The 26265-nt window shown below is 37.8% G+C and overlaps 1 protein-coding gene across 17 annotated transcripts in view; it reads right to left on the minus strand.

The window, feature by feature from the left end:
- The window catches only part of MRTFB (myocardin related transcription factor B), a 197591-nt gene that overhangs the window by 160423 nt on the left and 10903 nt on the right, over window positions 1–26265 (minus strand). For 6 of the 17 annotated variants that reach the window (XM_055365845.2, XM_019012563.3, XM_055365838.2 and 3 more), the window contains one exon: window positions 15362–15523. The exons of the other annotated variants lie outside the window; for them this stretch is intronic. The gene's annotated coding sequence lies outside the window, so the exon portion shown is untranslated. The remainder of the gene's footprint in view (window positions 1–15361; window positions 15524–26265) is intronic. 17 annotated transcript variants of the gene reach the window in all.

The following is a 26265-nucleotide window of genomic DNA, read 5'->3' on the forward strand; positions in this document are numbered from 1 at the left end:
CCCAATACTACTCCTTCACAGCATCTAGCATCGGGCCCAGCAGTTCTTTCAGATCCAGGGCTCCCAGAAGCATGTGACCCTGGTCTAAAGACTGAAGCCAGGTAGAAATTATTAGCTCCATTTACTCTAAGCACCAACCCTGGAAGAACCACAGTCCACTGCTGTGGCCTGGACCCACTGCAGAAAAGGGGTCCCTGGTAGAGACGCAGTGATAGGAATAGAAGGCAGGGGTGGCCAATATCTGAAACAAAAGTTCAGGTCTTCCTGTCCTTACCTGGGACTAGACACTTGGAGAAGACGATAAAGCGGTGTTAGACTAAAGGCAGGCATGTCTTCTACAGATCCCGACAACACCTACTGTGCCCTCTTCCTTGGTGTACCTCACACTGGGTATGCTGACCCTGTATCCTCCTCTCCAGCAACTGTTCCCCATGTGCATTACATTTATCTGTTTATCTTTATCTTTCCATCTGTCCATAAGCCTAAAGCTCACGGAGGTGGAGGAGCTCATCTTTTCACCTATGCATCTATCCCTAGTTTCTAACACAGTAGCTGGCACAAGGCAGTCATGCAGAATTGGTTCTTGAACTATTTGTTGGAGAGTGTCCTAGAGACCAAAATGAAGTCTGTCATCTAGTACATTCACCCCTCTTCCCCAACTGTGCTCACCATTTATTCTATGCCTAGTGTTCTTAAACCTTGTATCTGGTCCAAAACTATTGTCTGGAAATAATATGATAAACCCCTTCGTGCTAAAATGAAAATGACAGATGTGTGGTTGGCTACTCCTGGTGGTCCTGCAAAATGATGGAATTTCAATTCCATGGGAGAGAGATTCTAGGCGTGAATGAGAGAGAGATTCTAGGCGTCAGCCCCAGAATCACACCACAGAGGCAACTGCTTCTCTCTTACGGCCAGCAGGTCCACCACACAGAAAAGACTTTTTCCTCCGTTTTTGTTTTTTTGTTTGAGACAGAGTCTTGCTCTGTCACCCAGGATGGAGTGCAGTGGCATGGTCTCGGCTCACTGTAATCTCCACCTCTCAGGTTCAAGTGATTCTGCTGCTTCAGCCGCACGAGTAGCTGGGATTACTGGCATGTGCCACCATACCCAGCTAAGCTCTTTTCTATTACATTTTTTTTTCTGAGTTTTCAACTCTTTTGGTTTTAACTGCCATTTCTATGTTCTGTTTCTCTCTGGTAACCTACGCCTAGACCTCCTGGAAAACAGTAAATGGGCCACACAAGCAATACTACTACTGTGATATACTGAAAACCTGTATGCAGCCATTTAGCACACTTGAACATACAATTTTACTCTTATTTTCTATTTGTCCATTTTCATTCTCAACTAAGTTGGAAGCTGCCTAGGGATAGGAGCGATGTATAATTCCCCTCACTGAGTCCCAGCCCAATGCTGACCTCATACTAGGTATTCAATAGGGTACTACAAACAAGATTTGTCATCCAGCAAGCATGGGAAACGTTTTGAAAACATGATACCCTCACTCTTACAAAAGCCTTCAAAATTACCAGAAGATAATATTGTTACTGCCAAAAAGCAATTCATGTTTACTTAGAGCTTACTAAATGTCAAACTTTGAGCTCTACCCTTTACAGAGAGTCTCCCATTTAATCCTCACAGCAACCCCATGAGGTTTGGAGAGGCTAAATAACTCACTCACATAGTTACAGTCAAGTGGCGTAGCTGATAGGCTGATTCAGTCTACACTCGATCAGCCCATGAATTCAAAAATTTAAGATCCCCCAAATATTTCTTAACAGTATTGGTAAGAAGTATAGTGATTTGAAAGAACTGATTTAAAGTAACTCCTCACCTCTCAGCCCTTACCTATGCAGTTTCCCTTGTAGGAACACCACCTTCGTCCCACCTCTCTACTGGCAAATTGCTACACATCCTTAAAGTCACGGCAAGCACTCCCCAACTCCCCTCAGCAGCACTCCCACTGCACCTGGCACTCACTGCCATTCTATCTACCTCCTGCTCTAGTCCATGTGTCTGTTTATTATTTACCAGGAGAATCTGAGCTCCATGGGGTTGAGAACCTTGCCTTTTCACCTCCATTCCCAGGTTTCTAGCACAGTACCTACCACACACACAAGTATACAGTAAATATCTGTTCTTGAAATCATTATTGTGGTAGCATTAAGAGACTTAGTTTGCAACATCTATCTTTCACAGCAGATCTGTATCACAATCTACATCATAACTTTCAACAATTCATATTTGTTTCCATAGCAACTAGGGAAAGTGCTCCTTATAATACTAGGAGAGGCAAGCTCTACCTTAAGGTTCAACCCACTGAAATACTTCACAATCACTTGCTTTTTGTTCTTAGTGTGAAGAGACAGAATGACAGCATTTAACTTTACATCTTTAAGAACACCTTAACTTTAATAATAACAGTAAAGCTTATTTTTTCATAAGTACTAGAGTTTTCATTGACAAAAGGACAGCATCTTATTAATTCACAAATCTAAAATACCCATAAGAGTCCAGGTGCTGTGGCTCACACCTGTAATCCCAGCACTTTGGGAGGCCGAGGTGAGAGGATCACTTAAGGCCAGGAGTTTGAGACCAGCCTGGGCAACATAGTGAGACCCCATCTTTACAAAAAATTTTAAAAATTAGCTGGGTACGGTAGCACGTGCCTATAGTTCCAGCTACTCAGGAGGCTGAGGCAGGAGGATTACTTGAGCACAGGAGTTTAAGGCTGCAGTGAGCCATGGTTATGCCACCGCACTGATGCCTGGGCAACAGAGCAAGACCCTGTCTCAAAAAAAAAAAAAACATAAGAGAAGGATACATCTAATCAGGGCATAGCTATACAAAGTGCAACTTTTCTTTTTTTAAAGTAAACATCATTCCTTTCTGATGACCTTTTATAAAAGATGTCATCAACAATTTAGGAAAGAGACAAAGGAGAAACTTCTCTGGTCTAATTTAAAAGACAGCAATGAGGTACAAGGGGTAGTATGAGAACTTCCCAAGGCCTCTATCAGCTCAGTTATTTTCACTCAAAGGAAAGAAATAATGGGTTCCATTTTTCATTCTTAATTAGAATGCTCACTTTCTGAGAGTTTACTGACTTCTATAACACTAAATTTTCCATTAGTTCTGGGCATCAGTTCACTTACTTTTTTTTAAACAGATGGCCTCGTACTTTCATCCACTCCCTCCACTCCTAATTATCAGACCAAGAAAGGGGCACTGATGGCATCCTGACAGCCCTAAGTTCTAACAACGATAACGAAGCAGAAATGTCAATACGCTTCAGTGCCAAGTGTCCTCTAACTACTCAGCTACAATGTCTTCAACACGGCAGGCCAACAAAATGTAGATATGATCAATCAAACATCCGAATTGGGAGGGCTAGCCAATGAATGGAATAGCTATTCCGTGAAAATGGACTGCGGTGCCTACATCCCTGCATTAAGTAAATCCTAAAGGAAAAGATCTCATATAAAATTTACTGAGGTTCTCACGCTTATGTTTTAAAAACCTTTCTCACAACTTACTGCTGGAAATAACTGCATATAAACGAAAACAATTCTCATTTTTTTGGTTTGGATTCCTTATGACAAATGGGGTACTTTTTGCTTATAAAGCGAAACCCCAACACTTTGAATAATGAAGCCTTCAAATAGTACTGAGATTTATTGATACATCTGAAAGCTAAGGCTCTGCTACAGGAAGAGACTCACAGAACTGCAACATGTCATCCTGCCTGAGTGTAAAATGTACAGGCATCAGTCTACTGCATAAGCTTCCTTGTAAAGTCTACTTGCTCACCAGCGCTTCTGCTGCTGTGGAGAACATGAATTTCAGGAGTAAATGAGACCATGTCATGTTGCTCCCTGATGTCTCTATCAGAAACCCTTAGAAATGGTGAAAAGGTAATAAAAGAGAAAGTGCTCATTCTATGCTCAGCCCAGACAGTCACACCTTTAGGGGTCCTTCCTATCTGAATAAATACACAGTGTTCAGTCTTTCTGGCTAAATTTCAGTTCAGGGCCTGGCCTCATACCTAAACACACCCTCCACTCTGTAACATGTCAAAATTCATTTGTAATTTTTATAAGTTTTTTCACTCTGGTTAAGAGCACCCTCTGAAAAGAAACTGTCATCTATGAAGTAGGGAGATTATACTTTAGTACAAATGTCACTTTATCATGTCATTTCATTATTTTTTTCCTCAATCCCAGCCAATACTAAATCATGGTTTCTATGTCTCAGCAGCCAGAAACCAGGCAGAGTTTCTCCCACAGGGAAGTTACAAATTCACCTGACTGCAGAGAGCTTAAATTCTTAATATTTCTCTACAGTAAAGATAGAGAAACAGAGGCCACTTTAAAACTGCTACTCTTTCAATTTCAATAATTTCTATTTCAACACCTAATTTATGCCAATCCTTGGCTGGACTGACTTTGACGAAGGCATTAGAAGCAGACTATATTTGTAGCAAACTGGGCTAATTTATGCCAATCCTTGGCTGGACTGACTTTGACGAAGGCATTAGAAGCAGACTATATTTGTAGCAAACTGGCCAATGTGTATAACTGCAGTGTGTAGTATACTGCAGCAGGATTCCGTTTCTCCTGATTTCAGCAATGGAAACAGGAATCCATGGGTGTATTCCAGGGTCCCATAAAGTCCCTGAATCTAATCAGCACTGAGTAAAGGCACAAGGGCTGTCAAGGGCACTAAGGAAATCCCTGAACTCATTCTTATAGCTCAGACATTTCCTTAGTGAAAAAACAAACACCCCCCCCCATATCCCCCCTCCAAATATGGAAGAAGAAACACCCTTGTTAGGATAAATTGTATATTCTCATCACTCTCTGAACTTGATTCACTGAACTCAAGGCTTCCTATTCAATAAAATTTCCCTGTGCACCTTTGATCAGGAGTTTTGCTGGGTGCTGGGATATGGAGATGAGTAAGACCTATTCTCTGACTTTAAGGTAAGTAAGGAAGCCAGACAAGAAAACAGACATCACAACATAGTGTGGTAAAGAATATTAGATGAGAGCAAAGTGCTGTGAAAGCAAGGAGGTGTGCAGAGGGAGGGGTTTTAACACAACTGGCCAAGGATCAGCAAAGGGATCCCAGAGGAAGTAGGTGCTGGAGCTGAGTCTCAAAGAATAAGATTGTAAAGTAGAGGCAGATGTGGAAGAAAGAGAGGGCACTCCTGGCAAAGGGAGCTGATATACAAATGGTCTCTCTACTCCAAGACTTTGTATCACTCAACATGCTCTACTTCACTTTCTCCTTTCACCTTAAAGCTAATGCAACAGCATGCCCCCAGATAGAGAAAATTGCACATTCTAAAGTACCTACCATGAAAGGGAAAAAGGCAGACACACATACTATGTGAATATTATTAAACTCCAAGGCATGTAACAAGAGAAATAATACCATGTTTTAACATACTGCATTGTTTGCTGGACACAGAGAGTTTGAGAACAAATGAAACTAAAGAGCCAATCTTTAACACTGAAGAGCTAACAGTTTTTAAAGCAAGTATAAACACATGGAAATTCAGTTGCATTTGTTTAATTAGAATAAATAATATCTGTAAGTCTAAACGTAGATGTGGTGGGTGAGTTGAATTTACTCTAGAAAACACAAAAACTCTAAAGTAAATAGCTTCTTATCTGTATATGACCCTTAATTATTTTCTCGAGTCCTTGAGAGGGGGGAAAATGGTTCCCTACCCAAAATATTAAACATGTACGAGTGATAACTCAACACATTTTCTCATTTCACCCCCAACTGGAAGAAAGGTATCATTATCATCTCCACTTTACCAATGAAGAGGTGACGTTAAGCCCGTGATTAAGAGTCAGGATTAGAACCCAGTTTCGTGACTCAAGAGTCTGGATTCTGGTTCTTGCACCGTCACAAAACTAGCTGCTTAGCCCACTTGCTGTTTTCTCCTCTACAAAATTAAGTTTTAACTTTGAAAATCAAACTATCAAAGGAGCAGCTTGCTCTTTCAACCACAATTTCTTTTTTTTTTTTAAAAGACTCAGGTTGCACTTTATTTTTCTTTAAAGAGAAACTAAAATAATACACACAAACCCTCTGCCCTCATGGCCATTTGAAAATAACTCCTCTATTTTTCTCCTTTTGTTTCTTCCCTACAATTGACCACCAGTCCCATTAGTGCCTCTCAGCAAACAGCTGTTATGTATTTTTCAAAATACCTAAATATAGTACCTTGATTTAAATTGGAGAGGAACTCAAACTTTCTAATAGGGACACTGAGAAGATGTTATTACATTAGGCTGGTTTCACTCCACTTATTTAAAAAATCATAGAATTCTATGCCTTTTTAATGATGAAAATCCTTTTTTAAAAAAACTCAGAACTTGTCTTAAACAAGGAATAGTTTATTGGAGAAATACCTGTTACTAAGTGACCCTAAGTTTTCAGTGGGATACTGATGTAGATCTTTATAATAATCTCACCTCACTCTACCCCCAAGTTTTCCTCCTCTTCAACAGAATCTTGTCAGCAACACTTGCCAAAACTATTACAGCTACAGTTACCATGACCACCACAAACAGTGTTAATAGAAATTGAAAGTAGATTTGTCAATCAAACCCAAAGGAACATCAGCTGTGTGCAAAATTACTCCTGGCATATTCTAACTCATTTTTCACAATACAGCAACCAAGAAGGAGATCTGTAGTCAATGTAAAATAAACTTTAAGAACTAATAATTTGGGTTTGGTCTGATAGATTTATCCATAGAATTCACCAAAATACGATACCTGAGACACCAACTTCTCCAAGGGGCTCTCCTCATGCCACTCCTCACAAGCTAAGCACTATTCTGTGTATTCCCTCTGCACCTCTACTTGCTTCTACCATAGTTATTACACTATAAGAAAAAGGACATAGGCTATATATCTTAACTTTCTGTCTTAACTTCTCTGAGCCTCAATATCTTATATGTCTTAGAGAGGAAACAGCTCAAATCAGCACCTGAAATGAACTGCACTTTACCCTTAAAATTAGAAAAACTTAGCAAAAAAAAAAAAAACCTACATAATTATGTGTACCCACAGAGAGAGTAAGCAGAAAAGAGAAAGCAGTGAAGAAAAGAGCAGAAAAATCAATGAAACAGAAAACAAAAAAATCGAGAAAAATCAATAAACCAAAAGCTGGTTCTTTGAGAAGGTAAATAAAATTGATAAACCTCCAGTTGGACTGATCAGGAAAAAAGAGAGAAGACACAGATTACCAATATCAGGAGTGAGAGAGGCAACATCATCATAGATTCTATGCTAATAGGGGAATATTATGAAAAACTTTAAGCCAATAAATTCAACAACTTAGATGAAATGGACAAATACCTTGAAAGATACTACTAAACTCACTCAAGAAGAAATAAATAACCTGAATAACCACAGATCTATTTTAAAAATTGAATTTGTAGTTTAAAATCTCTCAAAGAAAACATTAGATCCAAATAGCTTCACTGGTGAATTCTAGCAGATGTTTAAGGAAAAATGTAATACCAATTCTATCTAAATTCTTTCATAAAATTGAACAGGAGAAAATCCTCCCCATCTTGTTCTATTAGGCCAGCATTAACTTGATACCAAAACCAAAGACACTACAAGAGGCTCTTATGTCCCTCATGAGCAGAGATATAAAAATTCTAAACAAAATTTTAACAAATTAAATTCAACACATAAGAAAAGGTACAGGACCAAATGGGGTTTATCCTAGGAATGTAAGGCTGGTTTACCATGCGATACACAATATAATTCACCCTATTAACGAATTAAAAAATAACAACCATATGATTATCTCAATAGATGCTCAAAAATATCTAACAAAATCCAACATCCATTCCTGATTAAAAACTCTCAGCAAACTAGGAATAGAAGAGAACATCCTCAACCTGATAAAGGAGTCCACAATAAACTTATAGCTAACATCACACTTAATAATAAAAGACTTAGTGTTTTCCCTTTAATATGAGGAACAAGACAAGCATGTCCACTTTTACATTTCTATTCAACATTACACAGGCTCTGCTAGAGGTTCTGCTCAGTTCAATAAGGCAAGAAAAATAAGTAATAGGCACTCAGATTAGAAAGGAAGAAGTAAAACTGTCTTCGTTTAAAAATAACATGATTATGAAAATCCAATAAACTCTACAAAAAAAGCTAGTAGTGAGTATAGAAAAGATGCAGAATGGCTGGGCACAGCGGCTCACACCTGTAATCCTAGCACTTTGGGAGTCCGAGGTGGGTTCACCTGAGGTCAGGAGTTCGAGACCAGCCTGGCCAACACAGTGAAATCCCATCTCTACTAAAAATACAAAAATTAGCTGGGCGTGGTGGTGTGTGCCTGTAATCCCAGCTACCTGGGAGGCTGAGGCAGGAGAATTGCTGGAACCAAGGAGGCGGAGGCTGCAGTGAGCCGAGATCGTGCCACTGCACTCCAGCCTGGACGACACAGTGAGACTCTGTCTCAAAAAAAAAAAAAAAAAAAAGAAAAGAAAAGATGCAGAATACGGCTGGGCATGGTAACTCACACTTGTAATCCTAGCATTTTGGAAGGCCGAGGTAGAGAGATCACTTGACCAGTCAGGCCAACAGGGTGAAACCCTGTCTCTACAAAAAAATACAAAAAAATTAGCCGGACATGGTGGTATGCACCTGTGGTTCCAGCTACTTAGGAGGATCACCTGAGCCAAGGAGGCGGAGGTTGCAGTGAGCTGAGATTATGCCACTGCACTCCAGCCTGGGTGACAGACCCTCTGTCTTAAAAAAAAAAAAACAAAAAAAAAACAAAAAAAAAACAGGAAAAAAAAAAAAACCCACCAAAAAAACCCATATAATTTTATATTGAAAATTTAAAAAATACCATTTTAATAACACCAAAAAATACGAAATATTTAGAATAAATCTGACAAAAGATGTGTAAGAGCTCTACTTTAAAAACACTGCCTAGAGAAATTTTAAAAAATATAAATAAATTGAGAGAAATAACATGTTCTTGGTTTGGAAGACTCAGACTTAATGTTGTTAAGAAGTCAATTCTCTCCAAACTGACTATCAATATCTCAGTCAAAAATCCCAGCAGGCTGTTTTGTATAACTTGAAAAGCTGATTCTAAACTCCAAATGGATATGCAAAGGACCCAGAATAGCTCAAACAACTTTGTAAAAAATTAAAAAGTTGGAGGACTAACACTACTAGATTTCAAGACTCATTATAAGGCTACAGTAATTAAGACAGTGTGGTACTGGTGTGAAGACAAATAGATTAATGAAACAAAACAGAGGCCAAAATAGGCCCACATTTATGAACAACTGATTTTTTTATAAAGATGCAAAGGCAACTCAGTGAAGTGAGAATAGTCATTTCAACAAATGGTGCTGGAACAACTAAATAGCCATATGCAAGAAATATGAACTTTGATCTACATCTTTCACCACATGCAACAACTAAATCTAAATGGGCCATATTGCAAAATTTAAGTCAAAATGGGTCATATACCAAAGTGTAAACCCAAAACTATCAAAATTCTACAAGAAAACAAAGGAGATACCTTCTGTGACCTCAGGTTAGGTGGAGCTCCTAGTTCTAACACCAAAAACACAATGCATAAAATAAAAAATTGATAAATTGAACTTTATCAAAATTAAGAACTGCTCTTTGAAAGAATGTTAAGAGGGTGAAAAGATAAGTCATAGGCTGAGATAAAATATTGCAAATCATAAATCTGATACTCTATATCCAGAGTATACAAAGAACTCTCAAAACTCAGTAATAATAAGAAAACAAACAACCCAATAAATAAACATATAAAAGATTTGATACTTTACCAAGTATTGGCAAATAAGTACATGAAAATATGCTCAATGCCATTAGTCATTAGGAAAATGCAAATTAAAACCACAATGAGCTACTTCTACACATCTATTAGAATGAATAATGTGAAAAGACTGACCATACCAAATTCCAGACAGAGCAACTGGAATTCTCATGTACTGCAGTTGGGAATATAAAAGGAAATGACAACTTGGAAACAGTTTGGCAGTTCTGAAAAAAAAGTTAAACAGACACCCATCCATCCTACTCCTAGGTATTTACCCAAGAGATAACAGAGTCCATACCAAGACTTGCATATAAATGTTCAGATTGATTTTATTTGTAATAGCCCAAAACTGGAAATACCCAAATGGCCATCAACAGTAAACACATCAACAACAACAACAACAAAAACAGTGAACAGATATACAAATTGTGGCATATCTACACAACCAACTATGTCTAAGAAGAAATGAACTATTGATGTACTCAACAACATGGACAAATCTCAAAATAATTAGGCTGATTGAAAGAAGTCAAACAAAAAAGAGTACATACGATATGATTCCACTTATACAAAACCCTCGAACAGGCAAACTAATCTACAGAGACAGAAAGCAGACCAGTGGTTGCCTGGAAAGAGGGGCAAAGGAGCATGCAGGAAGGATTACAAAGCCATACAAAGAAATTTTGGGGGGTGATGGATATGTTCATCATCCTTATTGGGGTGATAGTTTCATGGGTGTACATGTCAGAACTGATTAAATTGTACACTTTAAATGTGCAGTTTACTGGATGCCAATTATACCTCAATAAAGCTGTTTACAAAAAGAACAGTTTACATTTTATAATATCCCATTTGAATTGTCCCGTTTTAATTAGCATACTGAAAATCTTTCACTATTGCAAACCAATTGTTGTAACTGCTTCAAATACACCTTTTCCTTTGACCTTTACTCTATATAAACACAACTACAAAAGTAAATTACTACTGGATGGGAAAGTGAACAAACCGGTCTTCCTGGATTGCACAGTGGTCTGTTTATTAGCTTCAAATGAAACCTGAATGCTTAGCTAAACTACCAGAACTGAATGCTTGGTCACTTAATACTGAAAATATTACAACCACAATCTGCCCTAAAGGAATTCATTAACTCAAACGTTTATTGCACATACACTCTATGTCTGGCATTGTTTTAAGTGCTGGATTTCATGCAGAATGGTCAGTACTGAACTGCAAGGCCACTCTGCATCTTCTCTTAGCATAATTTATAAGGTCATAATCATTGCATTTAAATAACACAACTAAAGAAAATCAATGGAAATAGGCTATAGGTAGACTAAAACAATGATTCTTCTAATACAAAGTTAAGATAATAAATGCTAATGATGACTAAAGAACTGTAGTCCAAGTGCTTAGAATTCTAGAATGAGAGGTATGTCTTGAAACCTAAGTGAATTCAGGACAAATATAAAGAAAACTACTTCCATGTACAGCAAGAAGAATGGAGCTTGACAGCTCCAAGAGGTCCTTCTGGCTTGCAAACACCAAAGAATGTAAAAAGCTTAGGAACAGGGACCCAAAATGATTTTTTAAAAAACATACTAGGAAGTTTTAAGTAAATTCTCTAAAGGTTGGTATTAAACACAACATTCTGTACCATAGCATATTCTTTACTGTCGATTTTAGAGAATTCTATAGACCAAGTATGAAAGTGACATTTTACAGAAGATGTAAGCTTATGAACTTACCACAAATAAAACCCAAAGGTCTACATCTCTTGCCACAATATGTAGGCTATTTTACAGCTACTCGAGGGCATCCATTTGAAAACCTTTTATTATCTTTTCTCCCCTGCAATAGTACTTCTTTTTTAGACTTTTTCTCTAAAAGAATCCAATGAACTCCTACACTGGACATATAATCAATAAAAATCTCTTGTTAGAGCTAACTGCTGGTGACACGTGCTTCAGAATTCCTTAGAAATAGTTATTCCTTTTCTAAATCTCAGGTTGCCGGCCAGGCACAGTGAGTCACACCTGTAATCCAACACTTTGGGAGGCCGAAGCAGGCAGATCACTTGAGGTCAGGAGTTTGAGACCAGCTTGGCCAACATGGTAAAACCCTGTCTCTACTAGAAATACAAAAATTAGCTGGGCGTGGTAGACATGCCTATAATCCCAGCTACCCGGGAGGCTGAGGCAGAATTACTTGAACCCAGGAGGCGGAGGTTGCAGTGGGCCAAGATTGCGCCACTGCACTGCAGCCTGGAAGACAGAGCGAGACTCGTCTCAAATAAATAAATAAATAAATAAATAAATAAATTTCAGCTTGCCTCTAAACTGTCATGTTTTTGTTCTCAAAAGAACAATTGTACTAACCAATAAACTTTTAGTAAATTTTGCCTGACATGATTCCCTGTCACATGTTCTGAACATATCATACCCAATTTATATCTACATTAGACACTACTTGTAAGCACTGTTGTAAATAGTGCATTCAGTACAGTTTGTAAATATTCTTATTCTGATAGAGAAGCAATAATCATGAAAACAAAAGATCAAAAAACAAACCACAGTATTCAGTCATTTTACCTTCTCTTTTTTGTTTTTCAGATTTTGAAAAGTGAAGATGGTTCTGTTTTGGGTAAAATGGTAAGAAAAGTATCCAAAAGCAGAGACATTCAACAGCTGATAGTTAAAATGATGAAATTTGTCCATTTCATTTCCAGTATTTACTTTTAAAATGGTGAAATGACGCCTGATGTAGTTTGAGTTTCACTCAAGTTCAGAACAAAGGTGTGGTTCTCATGACACCTGCACTGCCAATTATTGCCCTTTCTTTTGAAGGAAGATATTGTTCCATGGCTTAACATCTATAGGCAATTTATAATGTGTACTTTATATGTAGCATCTTCATTCATCCTCAGAACAACTCTATAATGGAGCATTTTACAGGCAGGTAGAGTGTTAACAAGCTTAAGTAACTTGCCCAAGGTCACAGAGCCATTTTCCATTATTAATAGCACAGAGGGCATCTTGAATCCTCTACAAGGGAGTCTCCCAAGTCAGGCCCCAAGTGGAACCACACTTGCCTGATAATGTGGACTCATTTCACCATAAGCACTTGATGTTTAATTATTCTCAGTGTGGTTATTATTCTCTAAGTCACTGTAATCTGACTGTATGTCTTAACATGGGAGAGAAACAACGCTGTGGCAGGACTGGGTATACCCAACAATTTACCTTCCATGCACTGCCTTTCAGGTAGCCTTTGTTATCATAATCTTACAAAGTCAGGCAAGTTCTCTTTGGTAAGATAAGAAGACTATTTTAGACCTACGGGGTGCCCTAACCAGCAGTGCTATTATTATTCCTGGTGATGTTTAAAGTGGCTTTATATATTTAAAATAATTCTGATAGGAAATGTCAGTGTTTATCATACAAGCAAATAATTAGCATAAAGCTGTAACAAAAAGGATAGATAGATGGGTAATTTATCCTTTGTTTCTCCAAAAAAGACTCCACATTCATTAATGACAGCATGGAACACTGGCTTTTAGAATGATGCTCCTGGAGTGCAGCGGAGCGCCAGCCCTGCTTTCCACTATTCCCTGACCAAAACCCCTATTCTACCTGTATTATATACTGCAGTTTCACGGAAAACACACTAATTAAAGAAATTTACAAACCACATAATTCCCACTCTCTTAGAATTTCTGTACACCATTTTGCTAACTTTGAGATGCAGGGTGAAACTTAGATTTTATTAACAGGAGGAAGAACTAGGTGAATAGCTTCTGCTTTCTCTGTCCATTAAGAAAGATTATTCAATAGGGAGCATAAACAAGATTTGTCAGCTACTTAAAACTATAGAAACTACAGATGAAGCACATTAGAAATATCTCATCTGCTTACATATATATGTAAAACTTATAATCAATTATCAAATTCATTGTATCTGCTAGGCAACACTTCAGCCTAAATTCTACCCACATTTAAACAAATGCATTTTAACTGTTTTATACTTTCTACACTCAGACAAATTCTTCCCTTAATTCAACTAAATCTAGATAGAGATTATTTAATGCCCTATTATTTAATGCTCCTTTTTGAATTATATTTATCAATCATTAAAAAAACTGGAAATTAAATGAGTGGAAATACTGTATACCTGAAAGCAATCTTGTCATCTTACATGGTGCAACAGGAGTGAGCCGGACAAGCCCAGAGACAAACTCTGCAAGGGACTCAGGCTTCTTTCATCGGTGCCACATGTTTACCATCATCTAAAAGAGCTGCTTCCTCTCTCCCTGACATCTACGCTGTAACTTTTTTCTCCACTTTGAATGACACTACCTTTGAAGAATTAATTAGCAAAGAACAAAGCTCACTACTTCTTAAAAAATAGAATCATTTCAGAAAATAGAAAAAGCTATATTATGTTAGATACATTTTTAATTATTTTTTCCAGGAGCTGATAAGGGGTGCCTCCAGAAATTAACATTTTAAAAACTTCAGCTCTATAACTGATTTTAGAAGTGATACAATTTGCAGGGGTCTGGGATCCTGGCACAGAAATTTTCCATGTAATTACTTAACTAAACTACGCAGAACTCAAATCCAGGATTTTGACCTCATCATTAAAATCTAAAATATACTTTCCCAGTCTTTGAGTCACTTTGGTAAAATTCAAAATATACAAAGTTTTAGTCTATTAGATATTTGTTCAAACTTTATCTGAAAGAACAAGCATTAATCTGCAATTCAAATGAAAATCTGTTTTTTTAAATGATCATAGTATCTATATACCCCTTAGATTAATTTAAAAAGCTGAGATGCTGTAACTCGATTTGAGTTCTTAGAAATGCTCTACTAAATTACAACTTGCTAAGATACTGACCTGCATTCAGAGCCAAATTTAATGAAAGTTCTTTAGTGAAAAATTAAGTAAATAAATAAAAATGGCTCACATCCGTACTGCAAATTTAAAAAAAGGAATCTAGGCAATATGCAAAAACACAAAATATATGCAGTTTACTATAATATCTTGTCATATGGAAGGGTGGCAGGACAAGAGTGCTTGGCCTATAAAAGTAATACAATTGTATTTATGCTTTAAATTGTAAAAAAAAAAATCCATCTCTCTTAAGTATGAATATCACTCTTTATATAAATACAACTGTGCTTTTCTAATATTTACATAATAAAAATTATAGCATATCCAAGCTACCAATGGTTTGGTTTTCCTGACTACAGAGGGAAGACAGAGTTGGAAGCACACTGACTTCAAAAATTAAAGGGTAAAAAAACCAAAGTCAAATTCTATGTCTAGCCTAGTGTTCCAATAGTCATTAAGAGAGAGGAATCAGGAGTCAGATTTCAAGATGCCAAGATATGAAGTCTATAATTCATTTTATTTTTATATAAAAGATGAAACTAAGTTAACATCTGCTATTTAGACTACAAAATTTAAGTCTGGATGTAAGCTGAATTCTTACTTTTAAGGTGAACTTCCAGTCCTTTCCATTCACAAATAGGACTTGATTTATTAAGTTTCCTGCTTTGTATCTCCAGAGCTGATCAAAGCACATTTTCTTAGTACAATCTGTATTGTTCCAAGTGTTTTATAAACATCTCTTGTGAGAGTTTACAGGGGTGATCTGAAATCATATCCAAAGTTTCATCCCGTGAGTCAGTTATTCTTAAAAAGGAAATAGAATCTGTCTTTATCACCTTTATTTTCCTATCTATCACAAGTCTAATCATAATCTGTAACAAAATTTTAAAAAAATCATTGGCAGGATTGTCAGCAGATAATTACTGGCATTAAAAACTAAACAGGACAAAAAAGGAAAGAAAAGGCACAATTTCATTACCTGGACATAAAAATCACAGGTCTAGACAACATCTGAAGTTTTATAAAGGTCCCTTCCCCAATAACTTTCAAGAGTTGTCAACCATCTAGCCCTACACAGATAACTCCTAAATCTGTTTCCCACCCTTACCTGAGATCCAATCAAACAATCTAACTACCTACTGCACATGGTCACCTGCATTCATTCATTCGTACATAGATATATACTGTACACCCACTATGCGCCAAGTACAGTATGCTGGGATCTGGAGAATCGCAGCAAAAAAAAATAGTCCCTGTCCTCTCAGGGTTTCTAATAGTGAAGGAAGCCAAGTCAACCAAATAATCACAAAACTATGTAACACAGACACAATTACTGAGTAGTGTGGTACTAAGCTGATCTAAACTTTACTCACTGTACTTGGCTTGCATATCCCTGAACCTTTTTATTGGACACAAGTGGTGCCATCATAGGTTACCAAAGCCACTAACTTGGGAGGCATTCTTTTTTTTTTTTTTTTTTTTTGAGATGAAGTCTCGCTCTGTTGCCCAGGCTGGAGGGCAGTGGCATGATCTCGGCTCACTGCAACCTCCGCCTCCCGGGTTCAAGCAATTCTTCTGCCTCAGCCCCCTGAGTAGCTGGGATTACAGGCAGGTGCCACCATGCCCGGCTAATTTTTGTATTTTTAGTAGAGACGGGGTTTTACCATGTTGGTTAGTTAGGCTGGTCTCAAACTCCTGACCTCAAGTGATCTGCCCGCCTCGGCCTCCCAAAGTGCTGGGATTACAGGTGTGAGCCACCACGCCCGGCTTTGGGAGGCATTCTTGACCTTTCCCTTATTCTCAGATCGTTTCGATCTCTGGGTCCAACCCATATGCCTAGAGTGGACGTGCACAGATGGCTCTGCTAGAACAACCCTTCTCTACTTCTTCTAGGAACTCTCAGTGTGATGGTGATAGAGAGCTTCCAACAAAGACCCCAGTGCCTGGCCGGGGAGCACAAACTCCCAAGGCCAAGAGTGCCCCTGGGATTTTAAAACCAAAGCTGGGAGGGAAAAGCTGTTTCCTTCCTCTTGGTTGGTGACTGTGAAGATGGCTCCTGCCGTGTGATGATGTACCACTTCTAATCCCTGAGGTCCCTGAAATTGTGCTGGTTTCTGCAGCATTTCATTCCTTTTGCAACCTTCTCTAGGAATCTTCCAATTAGCTCCCCTTTTAACTTAAGATAGTTTGAGTGAGGTTTCTGTTAACTTGCAGCCAAGAGCCCTGACTAGTACCTCCTAAACATTTCCAGCCTCTGTCTTCTACAACTCTACCACCAGTGCCCTAGTTCAGGTCCTCATCAACTGTCACCTGGACTCGTGTAACAGCCTAATGGGTTGCCTGTCTCTAGACCTGCCCCTTGCATCCAGCATCCATGGTATAGTAACTAGAGTGATCCAATCACCTCCCTGCTGCTGGACTCTTCAGTGACTCCCCATCACTAAGGGCAAAATCTAAATTCCTTAATGGGACACACCCAACTGTCTATAATCAGTCTTCCTCTCCAGCCAAGCAACTGTCACTCCTTGCCTCCTATTTTATGCTGTGACTATACAGAACTACACACACACACACACACACACACACGCACACACACACACACCATGCTGAACTGATTTTGAAAACCTGAAAAAATTAAAGTGGTTTTCTTTGGGCTCACTTTTAGGCATCAGAGTCGTCACACCTCTATCTACATTTTATTATATCAATAATCCTAGATAGGCTGTTGTGAGATATCTGGTGCTAGTGTACTTGGCATACATGGCAGGAAGTAACCAGAAGAGAGACTCACAGACTATAACAAAAAGCTCTGATCACCCGCCCATCTTTGCAGACTGAGCACCAGCACCAACTCTTCTATAAAGTATTCTCACCCGAAAGAGGAGACTGCTCCCTTCCCCCTCCTGGCACCACCACAGTCCTCTGTGGAAGCTTCTAGCATGGCATGTGAGCTCCTGTTCCTTAAAGATAGGGCCACATCCCACTCACCTCTGGATCCCCAAGCCCTGCAAAGTGCTCAGTATGTATTAGACACATAAATGCTCATGGGATGATGTGTGCATTTTAAGCGACGCAGAACAATGAAAGACATCTTTCTGATTTAAAAAACAAAAAAGCACATTGGGTGTAAGGTTAGGAGATTTGGTTTTCTCACATTGAATGAGCTGAGAATACCTGAAAACACAAAAGATGTTTAATACCTCTTACTCATTGTATAGTTAATAAACTAATTTTGTACAAATTTTTTAAATGGGAGATGTCTAGAAATAAAGAAAATTTCCAACAGAGAGAGAATGGCACAAGCAACCAAAACAAATTGGAAAACTGGACTTCAACAAAATTAAAACACCACTTGCTTCAGAGAACAACATGAAGAAAGTGAAAAGACAATCACAAAATGGGAGAGAAAATCTTACAATTCATATATCTGATAAGGGTGGGGGTGTTTGGGGCTGTGTGTGTATACAAAATATATAAAGAACTATCACCACTCAATAAAAAGACAGTCCATTTTAAAAATGGGCAAATAATTTGAGTAGGTATTTCTCTAAGATATACAAGTGGCCAAGAAGCACATGAAAAGATGTTCAATATCATTAGTGATTAGGGAAATGCAAATCAAAATCATGAGACACCACTTCACATCCATTAGGATGGCTACTATGAAAAACACAATCATGGAAAAGTGTTGCCAAGGACGTGGAGAAATTGGAACCCTCAAATGTTGCTGAGAACAAAAAAGGTGCACCTTCACACAAAAGCAGGTGCACTTTGGAAAACAGTTGGGCATTTCCTCAAAAAGTTAAATACAGAGTTACCATATAACCCAGCAATTCCACTCCTAGGTGTATACCCAAAAGAAATGAAAACCTGTGTCCACTAGAAAATTTAAATGCAAATGTTCACAGCAGTATGATTCATAATAACCAAAAAGTGGGAACCACCACAATGTCCATCAACTGATGAAGAAATAAGCAAAATGTAGTATTATCCACACAATAGAATACTACTCAGCAATAAAAACGAATGAAGTTCTGATACATACTGCAACATAGAAAAAAGCCAGACACAAAAGGTCACATATTTTATGATTCCATTTACATGGCATGTCCAGAACAGGTAAATCCAAAGAGATAGAAAGTAGATGAGTGGCTTCTAGAGGCGAGAGAGACAGAGGGGAGAATGGAGAGTGGGTATGAGATTTCTTTTTGTGGTGATGAAAGTGTCCTGGAATTAGTCAGAAGTGATGGGTGTACAACTCTGTGAGAATACTAAAAATCATTGAGTTCTACACTTTAAAAGGGTAAACTTTATGGTATATGAATTATATCTCAATAAAGCTGTTATTATTTAAAATGGTCAAAGTCATATAGCAACACCTCTGTGCAGAGGCCTGGTTGAATCACTCTGCTTGCTACAAGATAACCTGTTGTAAAAACACACAATCTGTTCAAATGAGGAAATAATTTATTTTCCTACCAATAAATCCCTACAGTGACCAACCATAAAACCAAATCCAAAATAAAAAAGAGGAAACAACAAAAAAGCATGCAATTTGCAATTTGCTGGCAGGTACAGAATGGAATTAACCAAAGACTGCACAAAGAAAAATGTTTATCAGAACTGCTTCTCTTTGATTACACAGATTTAATAGTCAAAGTCCTTTTTCCTCACGAAAAAATGTGCCAGCTTCTTTATTAGCACAGAGCAAGGAAAAACAAGCATTCTCTTCTATAACCAAATTAACATCCCGCAGAAGGTCTGTTTGTACTTGGCAGTCATGAACCTTTCATCTCAGAGTGCTGCTAAATTAAACAAGTCTCTGCTGTATTGAACATGATGAGCCAGACACCCTGGCAGGCTCCTCGGCTTCATGAGTTGATGATGAAGAGCATTAGAAATAGAGGATGGTGAAAATAATGCTGGGGGTGCTCATAAAGTAGCGTTATCTTCATTCTGTTCAGCATTTCCATGGTCTACAATGTCAACATTCTAAGAACTTTCGAGCATTCTAACACCACCTTTCCCTGTCCGAGGGAAGAAAGCATGGATTTTGGAGCCAGAGAGATCCGTATTCAAGTCACAGTTTTGTTTTGTTTTTAACCTACTAGCTGCATGCCCAAGTCCTGATTTCACAATCTCATTGAGCCCTTCTGCTCTTTAAAACTGGGGTAATTACATCTATCCTCACAGAACTGTTGTGAAAACAAAATGAGGTAATGCACACAAAAGACATTGCACAAGGCTCAATGTACATTCTCACCATAAAATTCCTCACTGCTCTCAACTCTTCAAAGAACACACTCATTTGAGAGTTTATATCACATTATAAGTAACAGTCACCGGCCATCCTTCTTCTATCCAAGGACATCTAATCAATCAAAAGATCCTACGAAGATTTCGTATTACATAAATTATTCCCCTCCATCCATTTCCACCTCCCAAAGACCTGAAGGTAACAAAGCCATGAATAAAGTATTTTAAATATATTAAATCAGGGCATGGCACAAAGCATTCATTCACCTAAGAGGTATTTAAAAGCACTGAACTGAGAGACACACCAAGAGAAACACTTACTATTAGAGGGAAATGCATATTTTGCAGTGCAATAATTGGCAACCTTTCCATAAAGATTGATGCAATCTGATTGTAATTCCCAAGTGTCAGTAATCAGTTCTTAAGGTAAAAGAAAAAGGAAGTGGGATGGTTTCAAGTACTCCAGAAAAGATGTAGGAGGATATCCTTTCACACTGACAGCAATTAATGTTTGAGTGATAGCTGCTAGAACAATCAGACTGAAGAACTTTGTTACATTAGAGCAGACTGAAGTATATTTAAAATAAAACTTACTGAGTTTAACATACACAAACACTTAATCTTCACCTTGAACTAGGTGTCCTCTCTGAGCAAACTGAAGAAGGAAAAGCTTGCATGAAATTCTAATATTTGCCATTGCCTAACTATGATAAGGGAGGAACTGATGGTTTTCAGCCATATTCCCACATTGGACATCTATTTAAAGAGAGTAGCCTAGACTCTGCAGCAATACAGTCAGACTCCCTCTCCTCAACTCAAGATAAATTTCCAGCATGCCGCAACACTAAACAAAGTGCCCAGAGTTAGGAAGGAAGGAAATTTCTCAAGGGGGATAGGACATTCAGAGGTTCAGTACATATCCTTAACCTAGAGAGTTTCACTGACTATTGCGCTCATCATGGAACTTATGGCCCAAAGCCACTGTTCTCTCCTCCCCTTTCCAAACTCTACTCTTAAGACTTTGAGATGAGAATACTCTTGGGAGAGACCAGTTCAGCTGCAGATACTACAGAAGTAAGCCCCGAGTGTTGGCTTTGCTAGAGATCTATTCTCTGTACTGCATACAAGTACTTCAATTTTTTTTTCCTAGGGTTAGAGTTTAATACAATTCCATCTGAATATTCTACTGCTACAAATTCTGTATATGAAGACAAAATTTTTCTCCTCTGCCCAACTTTCCAATCAAATGACTACTTCCCCTGCCAGTCTAAACTTTAAGCTTTGTGCCTAAAATAGGAAGAAACTGTTGCAGATGCACAAAATCCAAGTCATTAAAGATGCTGAAAAATTCTTAAAACTTTCTGTTTAAGTACAATGTAAAAATTATTACAAATGCAGCTAAGAGGAGAAATAAATAATAAAGCCTTAATTTTAATTAAGACTTCTGTTTAACTACTGCTAGTAATTCCTTGCTTTCCAGGAGTATTTTTAGAATCAGGGCTTTAAAGCATGCAATTAAATAAATTAAGTCATCAGTAAAATGAAAACTACCGTATAAGCAAATTCCTGCATTGCCACATAAAAGAGATTGAAGAAACCAGAAATTTGGTTATTTTAGAAAACAAATACAAGATTATACCATCAGCCACAAGAAGATATCAGAGTTTTAAAGTCTAAAAAAACTTCATTAATTTAGACTCTACTATTGAAGACTCAATTATTTCAAGTCTGCCTACATTTAATTTTGGATTATTTATTAAGAAAGGGGATGCTAAGCAAATTAAAGTGCAAATAAAAATTGCTAGGGGATTATTTAATCAATTTAAGACATTATACATGCAAATAACTGCTGCTCAAATACTGATTAAAACTAGCTCATGAACTCTTTGGAATCCCATATTCCAACAGAAACAAAGTATATGAAAAGAGAGGCAAAAACACTACTTGAATCTATTAATTATTCTATCTTCTTTGTTTAGTTTGGCTGTGAAAAATTGGTTAGGAGTCAGAAAGGCTTAAAAGACAGGATACTGGACAAAGATTTATTATACATTCTTCTCAAAGGCTGGCAATCAATTTCTCTGCTTCTATTTTTAATGAAATGCTGAGCCACACTTAAAATATAGCTCAATTTATCTCCATTATAATTAAAAATATATTTTGGGACATCCATTTTAGCTTTGTCTTCAAATAACATAACTATGAAAAACTTTCCCATGTCTATACTATGAAACATAAATATGATTATTTAACAAGATCTAGTATCCTACCTAGTTTAGATACTTACTTTTCCCTTGACAACAACAAAAACACACAAACAAAAAAGCAGAGTTGGAAAATAAATGGGATACAGGCCAATTCAACATTTCAAACAAAATGTCACAAAATGTTATGGTAGCAAGTATCACTATAATTGTCTATGTTTAGATTTAGGTATGTATAAAAATCACAGATGCTAGTTTTCTTATCCAAATTAAAATTTAAGGCCCTTCTCATTTCCAACCTAATTCTAACAATGACAATATTTACCAACCATTCATTCCTTCAAACACAATGTGGGTGTTTGCCATGTGCATGCCAGGTATTATATTAGGTGCTGGATGTAAACCAGTGAATAAAATACCAGTTGTACTACTTGGTCCCTGGTCTCGGTGGTAAATGGTCAACAATGTTAACTTGGAGTGAAAAGAAAAGCATCAATATTAAAGTATTAAAGGCATTCTATATTATTAAATGCTGTATTTTCCTTTTCGCTTTTTTTTTTTTTTTTTTTTTGAGATGGAATTTCGCTCTTATTGCCCAGGCTGGAGTGCAGTGGTGCGATCTCGGCTCACTGCAACCTCCACCTCCCGGGTTCAAGTGATTCTCCTGCCTCAGCCTCCCAAGTAGCTGGGATTACAGGCACCCGCCAACACACCTGGCTAATTTTTTGTATTTTTAGTAGAGACAGGGTTCCACCATGTTGGCCAGGCTGGTCTCGAACTCCCAACTTCAGGTGATCCACTCATCTCAGCCACCCAAAGTGCTGGGATTACAGGCGTGGGCCACCACACCCGGCCAGAAGATGTATTTTCTATCTGAAGAAAAAAGGTGACTTTTAATTGGCTTTTTTTTCTTTAAGAGATGAGATCTTGCTATATTGTCAAGGCTGGTCTCCAACTCCAGGCTCAAATAATCATCTCACCTCACTCTCCTGAGTAGCTGATTATAACCATGCCTTGCTAATTTTTTCTTATTTTAATTTTAAATATTTTTTGTAGAGACAGGGTCTCACTATATTACCTATGCTGGCTCTCTGATTTTCTTGTTTGAAATAGCTCCTGATAGTTAATTGGCATTTTATTAAGTTAAAGAACAAACCATAGGTCAATGACAAAGTTGGTATATGCTTCATATGAAACCTTCCTCAAGTAAATCTTATTTGATTAAAATAAAATCTAAGGCAAATATAAAATTAAAGATCACACTCATATCAGAAACTGTTAAAATCCTTTAGACAGAAGAGATTCAACATCAGTAAACATAGGTTTACATATGAATGCACAGTCACATAATCCACATAACTCAATAATATCATCACCCAAGTTTGTAAGTCATATTCTATATGCTATTCCACAATTGATATCTACGTTTGAGGCATGTTAAGAAATTGGTCTCTAAAGCTTCTTTATTTATCTTTTTAATTTTTTTCAAGACAGAGTCTCACTCTGTCACCCAGGCTGGAGTGCAGTGGCATGATCTTGGCTCACTGAGACCTCCACGTCCTAGCCTCAAGTGATCCTCCTGCCTCAGCCTCCTGAACACCTGGGACTACAGGCGTGAGCCACCATGCCCAGCTAATTTTGCATGTTTTGCAGAGATGGGATTTCACTATGTTATTGTGCAGGCCAGTCTTGAACTCCTCAGCTCAAGCGGTTTACCTGCCTCAGCCTCCCAAAGTGCTGGGATTACAGTTGTGAGATACCGTGCCTAGTCTTAAAGCTTCTTGAAACTGCACTATAAGTGAATAAAAAACAAAGGGAGAGTTCTCTATGGAAGAAAACTTTCAGTATTTGAAATAGTAACAGTCAGTTGACCTATAGTTTAAAAATATTTATAATGAGTTAACGAAGGCAATAGACTGAAAAACAAAGAACTCAACATACTTCAACACTCTCATCACATTTAAAGTCCAAGAGTATTTCATCTATGCATGAGAACCACAGGTATCTTCTCAATAAGAAAACTCTTCACGTTAGTAAGAATATCAAATTGGAGGTCTTTGAAAACCTAAAAGGTATATTCCAATTAGAAACCTTGTTATCTCAAAAAAATACTATTTTTTGTCTCCTACTGGATTGCCAAAGATTAAAAAGATTAACAGGTTACATACAAAAGAAGGTGGTACAAGATGGCGGAACAAGACTCTCCAGTATTCGTCCCAGGGCAGAAACATCAATTCAAACAACTATCCATTCCTGAAAACACCTTCACAAGAGCTAAGAAAAACAGACGACAGATTACGGTACCTGGTTATAGCACAAAAATTTTAAAAGACACACTGAAGGTGTAGAAAGGATAGTTTTACATTACCCGCGTCACCCACTCCCCAACCCTAGGCAGCACAGCGTGGAGAGAGATACCATCAGATGGGGGAAACAGAGGGAAGTAAGCATAGGACTTTGCCTTGAACCCTAACACCAGGCCCAACACAGTAAAACCCAGTACCCAAAGACCTCCATGGCCCCTGACTCTAGGCCAGTACCCAGGGACTGTGCCTTCAGACCTGTCCTGGAGCCAGGTGGAAGCCTGTATCCCCTATGAGGCAGACTCCATTTCCAGTCCACATCACTGCCAGCCAACTACAGCAGGCTTGGGCTTCTCATACCCTCAGCGGCTTCAGGAGTCAGGCATCCAATTAGGAAAGGAAGAAGTAAAATTGTTCCTGTTTGCAGATGGCATGACCTTATATATAGACAACCCTAAAGATTCCGCCAAAAAAAACTGTTGGAACCAATAAATGAATTCAATAAAGTTGCAGGATATAAAATCAACATAGAAAAATCAGTAATACTTCTATATACTAACAACGAACTATCTGAAAAAAAAATCAAGAAAACAATCCCATTTACAACCGTTACCAAAAAAATAAAATACTTAGAAATAAATTGAACCAAGGAGATAAAAGATTTCTACACTGAAAACTATAAAACATCAGTGAAAGAAATTGAAGACACAAATAAATGGAAAGATATCCCATGCTCACGGATCAAAAGAATGCTTTTAAAATGCCCATACTACCCAAAGTGTACTACTTATTAAATGCAATCCTTATCAAAATACCAATAACATTCTTCACAGAAATAGAAAAAAAATCCTGAAGTTTGTATGGAACTACCAAAGGATATGAACAGCCAAAGCAATCTTGTCATTTTATTTACTTTATTTTATTTATATATTATTATTTTATTAAGACAGTCTTGTTCCTTTGCCCAGGCTGGAGTGCAGTGGTATGATCACACAGCTCACTGCAACCTCGAACTCCTGGCTCAAGCAATCCTTCCACCTTAGCCTCCTCAGTAACTGGAACTACAGGTACAAATGACCACACCTGGCTAATTTTTATTTTTTGCAGAAACAGGGTCTCACTTTGTCGCCCAGCTGGTCTCGAACTTCTGGTTTTCAAACTATCCTCCCACCTTGGCCTCCCAAAGTGCTGGGATTTGAGCCACGGCACCCAGACACAATCTTGAATAAAATAAAAAAGTTGGAGATATCACACTACCTGGTTTCAAATTGTACTATGAAGTTATAGTAACCAAAAAGCATGGTACTAGCTTAAAATACAGACACATAGACGAATGGAATAGAATAAAGAACCCAGAAATAAATCTATGCACTTACAGTCAACTGATCTTTGACAAAGGTGCCAAGAATAAACAACGGGGAAAGGACAGTCTCTTCTAAATGGTGTTGGCAAAACTGGATACCCACATGCAGGAGAATGAAATCAGACCTTTATCTCACGCCATATACAAAAATCAACTCAAAATGTATCAAAGACTTAAATGTAAGATGTGAAAACATTAAGCTCCTAGGAGAAAACATAGAGGAAAAGTTCCATGACATTGGTCTGGACAATGATTTTTAGATACGAACCCCAAAACATAGGCAATAAAAGCACAAACTGACAAATGGGATTATGCCAAATTAATAAGCTTCTGCATAGCAAAGAAAGCAATCAACAGTAAAGAAACTTCCTAAAGAACG

The sequence above is a fragment of the Gorilla gorilla genome, chromosome 18, assembly GCF_029281585.2.
Source record: "Gorilla gorilla gorilla isolate KB3781 chromosome 18, NHGRI_mGorGor1-v2.1_pri, whole genome shotgun sequence".
In the NCBI taxonomy this organism is placed as follows: Eukaryota; Metazoa; Chordata; class Mammalia; order Primates; family Hominidae; genus Gorilla; species Gorilla gorilla.